Genomic DNA, 11,116 nt, shown 5'->3' with positions numbered 1-11,116 from the left:
ATCTCAAAGAAAACCTAATCCTCACAGAGAGGAGTTTATCCACCACTGAATAAAACTCAAGATTGTCACCCAGTGATGGGTGACCCGAGACCGGGAGAGACTCAAACAAATTCGTCAGGGCTTGCTGAGAAGGTGAACAGGCATGAGGTCCCTTGTTGGTACCAAGGCTCCAGACCTTTGTAGAGTTCAGGTGGTGGGGAAGATGCCCTGCGTCCCTTCATGGTCACCAAAACTGTTACTGAATTTAAAAACATATGTAAGAGCAGTGAGATTCAGTTTTATTTGGGGACCTTACTGAGGATTATAGCCTGGGAGACAGTCTCTTAGATAGCTCTGAGGAACTGTTCTGCAGAAGTAAGGGAAAAACCAGTATATATATGAGTTTTGGGGCTGGGAAAAACATGTAGTCAAGCATAAAAAGATTACTGATAATCACAAAGAACAGATATGTCAAGTTAATGATTTTAGTGCTCTTCTACGTATGGGAAGATGCAAGGATCTAAGGTCATTGAAATTCTTCCTTAGATAAGCATCTTAACCATCCAGGGGCCCATTTATCCAAAGCACAGAATGTTTCCTGTCTTTTCTATACTGAATTCCCCTCAGGGTGCAGTGTCAGTGGGCAGTTGCAATGGCTAATGACTTGATCCTTGTAGAACTGGAATGGTGGGTGATATTTTTTCTTTACACTAACACACTGTTACTGAGTCTGAGTTCAAGCTCATACTGCTTGCTGTACAACAGGCAAACACATGGAGAGATGAGGTGTTGGGACAAGGAATAGCGACTTTATTCAGAAAGCCAGCAGACCGAGAAGAAGGTGGACTCGTGTCCCAAAGAACCATCTTACCTGAATTAGGATTCAGGCTTCTTTTATACTAAAAGGGGTCGGAGGAGCGGTGTGACTGGTCGGTGCAGACTCCCTGGTGCCTGAATCCTTTGTTCTTGCAGCTGTCCCTATATGTCTGGTCACGAGGTTCCTGTAAACCTTCAAGACAGTTGCTATTTTCTGTTCTACAGCTTTTTATCTCTGTTGAATGGAAAAGTATTTCACTACCTTTAAAGGTCAAGCCTGGGAGGGAGAACATTAAGAAAGGGCTATTATGTATATTTCATGCTATAGGCAACATTCTTTTATAAAAGCTGCAGAGCCAGCATGACTCAGCACAACAGAGCACAAAACAGCAACAAAAGTTAGAGCTAAAGGAATAGATCCAATATGGAAATAAACCTCCGTTTCTGCCCACTCACCCGCCAAACACAGAGTACGGGCATAATTGAGACCATCAGTTCTTCAGTGTTGGGAAATAACTCTCCGTGGGCATTTTTACATCCATACACAGTCAGAGCCTTCTGAGCAAGACTTACTGGCAACCTGGATTAAAGGATGATTGAGTGGCAAACATGCTTTGGAACTGAGATAGGAGAGGCTCTGGGGTTGCCAAGACGTCCATTTTAGACCTATCGTACATTTGAAGTGGCAGCTAAGAGGAGGAGGGTTAAAAGGGGATTTAATACTCATTTAAAACTCAAGACATAAAAAGGCTTTTGTTCCATGTCTATCGGGGAACCAGGGATCTCTGAAATTGATAGCTTAAAAAAAATTGAATAAGGTTAACATTGCAATTTTATACATATTTTTATGTCATACGTATATCATGTCACCATAATCAGTAAACTGTTAAAGTGTCAGAAAATTCTGCTACCTTATTTTCATTCTGGTAGGAAGTAGATGGAATTAGTGTGTCATGTAGAAAGCCAAGTTCCTTCACAATTTATAGCCCAGTTTCTCAGACAAACTATTTAGAGTGACACATTTTTCAATGAGACCATTGACCAGCACAATAGCTGTGTCTATACGGCATGTTTATGCCAAATGCCACTACATCGATTATGTCATTTTAACGCTAGGACCTTCCCAAAAGGCAGTTAGGGGCTGGAACTATTACCCACAGTTTCGTAGATCAGAAAACTGATGTGTGGCACCTAATGACACATGCAGATACTGATAGAACTGGCAATGGAACCAGCTCTCTACAGTGGCAGCCCTGGTCCTTTGCCCCAAATGCTCAAGCCCTTGGCTGTTTGATTTCCCTATTGTCACTGTCCAATCCCTAGGCCCCATTTGTGTTTCTAAAGTGAAATTAAGGGTAAACCTATCCCCATGCTGTAATTTCTGAGACTGAATTTTCTAATCTCTTGCACTCCTACCGCTGTAAATGACCAAATAAAAACATGCTCATGGTCCTTGGCGCTCCAAATAATGAAAAGCTGTTACTATATTTTGGAAAGAGGTTAACCTTGGTCTTTGCATGTTGCTTGAATGGTTAACTGAACCTGCTCTCAACCTTCAAATACTCAAACCCAGAATATTTTGTTTTTACCTCAGTGAAGTGTTCCAGTCTTTATTTTCTGGGGAGGACTAAGGGAAAGCGATTTTTCATGAGTTAATGAACATTAAAAGCCAGTAGTTTTAAAGCCTGGCTAATTATCAGATTTCCTTGGAGGGCTTTTAAAAAATATAAGTTATTGTGTTTTTTGTTATACTGAAATCTCCATATTTATTAAATTAGGCTCTCCAGAGGTGGGGAGAAGGGGAGAACTTTGATCTTTTTTACATTCCCTAGTAATTCTGGTGATTATGCATTTGGGGAAAAGTCCAACTTTGAACACAGCGCTCCTGAAATGATTATAGCTGTTCTCTGAGATTAAGGCCCTTTACCTGCCTCCATCTCTCATCCCCCTAGGAGACTGGTAGAGATCAAATTATCCCATCGTTCTCATAAATGATAACCTCTTCCCCTTTACTGGTTCCTTCTCAAGCATTTAATGTGTTCAAGTGTCTTCCATCTTTAAAGACAATTAAAAAACTGTCTCCTCAACCTTACACCTCCCTCCACTGTCTCTTCTTCTCTATTCTACGTTTGGCTCACTGCCCCCTTGAGATCTCCAGACTCACCATCCCTACCCTTGGCTTTTAACTGAGTGCACCTTTCCAGCTCATACCTTCCTGGGCTTCCTGGCAGCATCACAACTCTTGGCCTCTCCTTCCATTTTGGAACACTCTTTGCTTGGCTCTTATGACAGCACATCCCTCTAGTTGTTTCTTTTTTTTTTTTTTTTTTTCCTTTTCTGGACATGGTTTCCAGAGAATTGGCCATCCCCCGTCCGTGTGACCCTGAGAATCATGTTTCTTAAAGAAAGATCGTCAGCCTACCTGGATCAGAATCATGGCAGGTGCTAATGAAAAATCTAGAGTGCCGGACCTACTAAACCAGAATCGCAGGGGAGATGGGTTGAGAATCTCAAATTTTAGCATGCATTGTAAGTCTGAACTTCCCAACCAGTGAGCCACAAATGAATTAAACAAGATGTAGGTGCTGCCTCTGCCCCCAGCTTTCTAGGGGCTGGTGGCAAAGGAAGGCATAGGCTCTGGGCTGGTTGTCCTCCTACATGAATGGCTTCATTCGTTTATCCCAGGTTTCTTATCAATAGAATAATTTCTGTGGATGCCAAGAGGGGACAGAAGTGGGAAGCAGCGCCCAAAGTAATCTGTATGCATCGTCAAGTTTGAGAACCACTGCCCTGAATGCAGGCGTCCCTTGGGTTCTCCAGTCTGGGCCAGCCTCTTTTCTCACTACTGTACTGTCTTGTCCACGACAATTCCATCCACTTCACAGCTCCAATGCCCGTAGCTACAGCTCTGCCTAGATCTCCTGTCTGAGACCTACAACCGCATGCCTAATTGCCTTTTGGCCATCAACTAGTAAATGTCCCGAGGATCCCTAAAACCAAGACGCATCAGGCCCAGAATGGAAGACAGATCTCCCCATGTCCTAAATCAACTTATCTGGTTCTATCGTACCTTCCCGTAGTCTCATAAATTGCTTTAATTGTAACAGCTGGATGAAACATCTCCTCAATAGGTTGTAAAGTTATTTATGGCAGGAACTTTATTTCTGCAGTTTTAACCTATCTTGGCACTGTATTATTACTTTTTACGTAAAAGATACTCAATAAACAATAACTTCCTCCTGAGCTCCTTTTTTTTCTTTTTATAGTTGTATAGAAGGATAGTATAGAAGTGTAGTTGATTTACAATGTTGTGTTAGTTTCTGGTGTACAGCTAAGTGATTCAGTTATACACATATATGTATATATATTCTTTTTCATAAACAAATTGTTCTATTATTCTGGAAATTGAGATTTTTTAATCTGGAAATTGAGACATGACTATTCATTTCATAGAGCTGGTGAGGAAAAGCTTACAAAGTAACTAGAAAAAAATGCCAAGCACACAGTAGGCGCTCAACAATTATTAGTGTCCTCGCCTAACATTTACCTTATGAGACGGGCATGCACCACTTTTCACAGATGAGAGAACAAAGACATTCAAAAGAACATTCCCAGTGCCATTTTGGGCACGGTACCTGGCTTACGGGGTCACTGTGAGAATAAAATGAAATAATATATGTAATTCTCTCAATGGGGCCTGGTGCAGAGTAAGTGACTTCTTATATATTAGCTCTTTTAAGGGCAAGTATTTGAGGGGCAATATTTTTGTCTTCTGTTCCTTGATGTGTCCCGTGTACCCAGAACTGTGCCTGCTGCATTGTAAGAACTGAAGACATAAGTGTTGATAAAATAAATGTCAGTTCCCTATCCTCACTTCCACTTTTTTACTCACTATAAACGAAGCATTAAGAAGTTTCTGCTCCCCACGTAGCTTGCCTGCAAGACACTAGAAATAAGGCAGAATTAGCCATGGCTCCTGTCCAATGGCCTGACAAAATCACTTAATCCATCTGGGAGAAAAAAGAAGATAGAGTGCGACATGTCGCCAAACCATGGAGGGGAAGGGGCTAAGAGAAAATATTGGGACTGAACAGCATGGCTCACGGGAACAGTTTTGAAACAACAACAGAAGAATCTAGAAATGAATGCCATATTGGTACATAGCAGGGGGTGAAGTAGAAAAGAGGAGGAAGAGAAAATTAGAAACTGCAGGGACAGAGCTATAACTGGCACCAGCACAGACACTGAGGTGAAGGCTGGCAGTAGTGCAGGATGAGGCTATTAGAACACCAGCGGATTGCGGTCAGGACAAATGGGCACCGAGCTGGAGCCAGCGATGGCAGCAAATAAAACGGGAAGCAAGAGGAAACGGAAGTGGCAGTAGAAGTAGAGTTAGAAGGATGAACATGTAGCCTAGACCCATTCATTCATGCAGCTAAGCATTCGATAGTAACGTGGCAGCAAGTCCTCCCTATGTGGCAGGGACTGAGCTAGGCAGGGGACCCGGAACTTTGTTGATAAGACATAGAGCTGAAGGGTTTACATGGCCTGTTCTTCCTGCCGCATCATCAGGCACATACTTCCCCTAAATACCTAGAAGGAGTAAACAAAAGATGAAACGACGGTTCTTTTGGGGATGCCAGACACGAAGCAGTTTCTATAGGAACAGCAGAACCCTGTAATAGGATGGCTCTGTATGGGTAACAGGGCTCTCTAGGGGCAGATCTGTTGTGTGAGATGAATCACAGACAAGTGTGTCAAAGCTTCAAAGAAACGGGAGGAGGGTAGGAAATCTGCAATGCATGATGAATGGGAACGTGCCACTTGGTAGGGAATTTCATTGCTAACCCTCAACTTTGGAAAAAAATTTAAAAAAAATTTAAAAAGCCTTGCTCTCGGAAGGTAAGACTTGCCTTGCAAGAGAACCTGTCTGTCAAGTTTTTATATATATATTAATTTATTTGGACAGGAAACACGAGGTCTCTGGATCACAGAATAGACCTTTGCTCTCACAGAGCGCTGCAGCAGGACCGGCTTCCCGTGGAGTGATACACCTGCACGTGCAGGGTTGTACCACAGGAGAGGACCCTCCAAGCTATGAAACTCGGAGTTTATATAGTTGGCTGGCGCATCTGCCCTGCCTTTTCTCTCTGGGCAGCGTGGGTGAGGGTAAGAGGGTTGGGAGGAGAGAGAGAAAGGCCTTTGCTTTGCATTGTAAACAGATACTCTCTAGGGAGAGGAAGTTGCCCCCGCCCTGCTTTTTTTTTCTCACTCTTTTGAATGTAAGCAAATATCTCCAGATGAGATAAGACTTCAAATTCCTCCACAGCAATAAACAGGATCTCAGTTCCAAAGCATGTTTGCCATTCAATCATCCTTTAACCCAGGTTGCCAGTAAGCTTTGCTCAGAAGTCTCTGTGTATGGATATGAAAATGCCCACGGAGAGTTTTTTCCCCACACCGAAGAACTGATGTGTCTTAGTTCTGCTGATGCTGTGTGTATGGCGGGGTGAGTGGGCACAAGTGGAGGCTTATCTCTGTTTGACGGACAGTCCATAGCCCCTGCTTGGCTTTTTCTGACACCACCTGAGTCGGGGCATTGGGGTGCCTTGTTATAGCCTAGCGAGGGTAGAAGTCTATGCTCCTCACTCTGTCTTTGCTGCCATGAATGTGGTGGGACGAGTTTTTTCTGTGGTGTGTCTTTCTTGGACCCTGAGTTCCATAGCTGGTAGGCTTTCATGGTTCCACTTTTCACTCTTCTCGTGTTTATCTTACACATAATGTGCAGGGTTGAATTAACGGGAGGAGTAGGGAAAGTACCCCTACTCCATCTTTCAAGATGCAGAATTCTAATTACTTTGACTTACCAAGAGGCTAGATCTTTTTTATTTTTAATTTTATTGAAGTATAGTTGATTTACAATGTTGTGTTAATTTCTGCTGTACAGCAAAGTGATTCATATATATATATGTATATATATATTCTTTTTCATATTCTTTTCCATTATGGTTTATCACAGGATATTGAATATAGTTCTCTGTGCTATACAATAGGACCTTGTCATTTATCCATCCTATATATACTAGCATCTGCTAATCCCAAACTCCCACTCCTTCCTTCCCCGTCCCCCCACCCCCTTGGCAACCACAGGTCTGTTCTCTATGTCTGTGAGGTCTGTTTTGTAGATCAGTTCATTTGTGTTCTATTTTAGATTCCACATATAAGTGATGTCATATGGTATTTGTCTTTCTCTTTCTGATTTACTTCACTTAGTATGATCATCTCTAGGTCCAACCATGTTGCTGCAAATGGCATTATTTCATTCTTTTTATGGCTGAGTAATATTCCATTGCATATATGTACCACATCTTCTTTATCCATTCCTCTGTCAATGGACATTTAGGTTGCTTCCATGTCTTGGCTATTGTAAATAGTGCTGCTATGAACATAGGGTTGCATGTATCTTTTTGAATTATAGTTTTGTCTGGATATGTGAAGAGGCTAGATCTTAATTATTCCCACCACAAAAAAAGAAATGATAATTATGTGATGTGATAGAAGTTCCAACTATCGCTACAATTGCAATCAAATTGCAACCTATAAATGTATCAGATCAACACGCTGCACACCTTAAACTTACACAATGTTATATGTCAAACATATTTCAATTTAAAAAAAAAGGTGGAGAAGGGAAGGCAAAGCTGGCAATGAGGGAAATGAAACTTAAATAGTGAGACTGATTGCCCAAGGCCCCTGTGGAGCCTGCCAAGAATTCACATTGTCTTAGGATTCTGCCTCATTTTGAATTAAGTCACTCTTGTCATTGTGAAAGTGTCAGACCTTCTCAGTAGGTGGTGAGACAGCCTAAATTTGAGGAGAGAAAGTCACATCAAAGGTTTTGAGGAAGCCGAGCTGCCAAATGGATTCCATCCATGTTGAAGAAATCCAACTTACGGTTAATGCTCTATTTAATCAGAAGCCAACACTGAGGACAGGTCATGAGGGGAGCAATTCAGCATCTCAAAGCCCTCCGACTGCCTTTAGCATCTCCCTTACATCTAACCTTTCAGCTTACTTATATCCACAGCACAAGCATATCTTCCACCCAGGCTTTGTCTGCCCATTGGTCCTAAAAGGCCTCTCTGGGTTTTGATAATTTTGATGAGATTTGCCCCCCACTTTAGGCCCCTTTGGCTTGAGTCAGGAGCAGAGTTAAGGGAAGGTGGTCTGACAGCCTCATTTCTACATCTCTGAGCTGCAGAAATTATCTGCAGTGACCAGGCAGTGTTTGGAGTCCCCTCCGTTGGCCAACAAAGTGGGTTCACAGCGTCCAGGATTAGCCCCCAGGTCTCCAGAAGCACGAGGAGTGGAGGTTACAGGCTGACCTTATCAAACACCCTTTGGCAGATGCCACAGCCATTCCAAGTTCTTGCTCTAGAAAGGAAACGATGTGGTTTTAAAAGCTGACAGAGGGCTGGGCTTCCCTGGTGGCGCAGTGGTTGGGAGTCCGCCTGCCGATGCAGGGGACACGGGTTCGTGCCCCGGTCTGGGAAGATCCCACATGGCGCGGAGCGGCTGGGCCCGTGAGCCATGGCCGCTGAGCCTGCGCGTCTGGAGTCTGTGCTCCGCAACGGGAGAGGCCACAACAGTGAGAGGCCCGCGTACCGCAAAAAAAAAAAAAAAAAAGATGTGGTACATATATACAATGGACTATTACTCAGCCATAAAAAAGAACGAAATAATGCCATTTGCAGCAACATGGATAGACCTAGAAATTATCATGCTAAGTGAAGTAAGTCAGACAGAGAAAGACAAATAGCATACGATATCACTTATATGTGGTATCTAAAATAGGACACAAATGAACTCATCTATGAAACCGAAACAGATTCACAGACATAGAGAACAGACTTGTGGTTGCCAAAGGGAAGGGGGTTGGGGAGGGAAGGATTGGGAGTTTGGGATGAGCAGATGCAAACTATTATATATAGAGTGGATAAACAACAAGGTCCTACTGTACAGCACAGAGAACTATAGTCAATAACCTGTGATAAACCATAATGGAAAAGAATATGAAAAAGAATGTGTACAACTGAATCACTTTGCTGTACAGCAGAAATTAACACAACATTGTAAATCAACTATACTCCAATAAAAAAAATAATTACAGTGACCCTTAAAATCTAGCTTGGTCACTGCTTAATGGCTGGAAATAAGCTTAGTCCCAGTTTTAAGGTCACACTGTCCTAAACTGCAGTCATTACACCATGTGCCAAGTTGGGAACACCTGCACAGAGGAAGCGTTCATTATGCAACGAGCACATGAATAAAAGGACACTTTTCCCAAGAATGCAGCAATTTGAGGGAACAGTGTTTACACAGAGCACGAACAAAGTAACACAGGAGTTTCAGGTAAATTATGCTGATGTCTTTGAGCATCTATTTAACCTTCATCAGAAGGTTAAATACCTCATGGCTGATGGGCTCTGGGTTTCTAGCCACTGCTTAGAAATGGAAATTAAGTGCTGAGTTATATGATAGATGTACATATAATTATATATAAAAACCCTCAAAACTCAGTTTCTTCAACTAAAAACAAATAATATAGATACATAATTTATTTACAGAAGATGTAAGCAGTGGTCTCATCTTCACATGTCAATGGCAGCGAGGCTATACATTCGTTACCACGCTACCTCCTGTTGGAAAGTGAGATGCTTAGTCTAAGGGCATTTCCTAGACAGTGGAAATGATCACTTCAAAAGCAAGGCTCTTAAAAATGAATTCTAATCATTTTGTATGGAAATACATTTTCTTTTATCTCCTTAAACAGAGCATATCAAACAGAGTTTAACATTGTTATGAAAATTGTGTAACCGAAATCACATCAATAAAAATACCGTGCCATCCCGGGAACTATTTGCCTCAGCCTGTGAAGGTTTCAGAGGGCAGGTCTTTTCTTCTTCATCTGGGTCTGTCCCTCACGTCAGGCTCCCAGAAGCCTGCTCTCCTTGGTGGACTTACCAGCGGTTAACACAAGGTTCTCAGCCGGGGTGGCAATCCACTCAGATCCACAAACCACACACAGGCGGCCAAGCAAATTTTTATCCACGTGGAAAGTCCATTTTTGCCACAAATTTATACTTTTACAATCATATCGACCTGAGCATGTCCTGCCGTTTGGCTTAGAATGGATCCAACTTGCTGTGAGTAACAGAGTTGTTGCATTCCTGGAGCATCTCACGATTTTCCTCCTGAGTACGCTAGAGGGGTCAGGAAGTAAACTCTTCTTCCCCGATGCGGAGCACAGGAGGCCAAGGGGATGGTGCAGGCACCGCGGATGCTTCTACCGGAACAGAGAAACTGCTCATTTAAAGCTGCCCGAGCAACTACATGGTCATTACTTCCAACTTGCGTCTTGAGACAATTTTTTTTTTTTGTACTCTGCCACCAAAAATTATAACATGGAAAGTCTAGGAACTGTTGGGAAGCAGCACGCGCGTTTATTTTCTGTGGGTTGGGAAATCAGAGCAGTAATTTTTTGAGACCTGTGTGCAAAGTAAGTATAAGCTCTGAGGGAAGCCAAGAGGGGGCTTATTTATTAAACGTACTTGGCTGTCAGGCTGGGAAAAATACTTAAAATCATTTTTATTTACTTCTGGGTTCATTATTGCACTTTAGAAAGCTGAGGTTGGGGCTTCCCGGTGGCGCAGTGGTTGAGAGTCCGCCTGCCGGTGCAGGGGACACGGGTTCGTGCCCGGTCCGGAAAGATCCCACATGCCGCAGAGCGGCTGGGCCCGTGAGCCATGGCCGCTGAGCCTGCGCGTCCGGAGCCTGTGCTTCGAGGCGGGAGAGACCACAACAGTGAGAGGTCCGCGTACCGCAAAAAAAAAAAAAAAAAAAAGAAAGCTGAGGTTATCTGACAGCACATTATTAGATAAGTGAGATGTTTGGAATATTGTCTTCAGCAAACAATCTCATGTTTTGCCTCATACAGAAAGCTTGGATGTACTAAATTTTCATAAAGTAAAACTCTTGGGAAATAATACATCAGTACATGGAAAACTTTAAATGTATTAAAGACACATATCTGAAATCTTACTGGGCACAGTTGAATAAAGTAAATGGTAAATACTGTATTATTTCAACTTCAGCTTTCTAAGGAAGGGTTATTTCTAATTTTGCCCAGGATCTGGTTGACCATGTGTGCATTTCTGAAACTACATCCCAGAAGGACTGACTGCCTTGCTGAATTGAGGATATCGGGATTCATCACAGCTCTCCTCAGCATGGAAGATTTAACAGCAAATCACCAAATGGA

The sequence above is a fragment of the Grampus griseus genome (assembly GCF_964374135.1).
Source record: "Grampus griseus genome assembly, chromosome: 16".
NCBI classification, from domain to species: domain Eukaryota; kingdom Metazoa; phylum Chordata; class Mammalia; order Artiodactyla; family Delphinidae; genus Grampus; species Grampus griseus.
Note: the sequence above shows the minus strand (reverse complement) of the source record.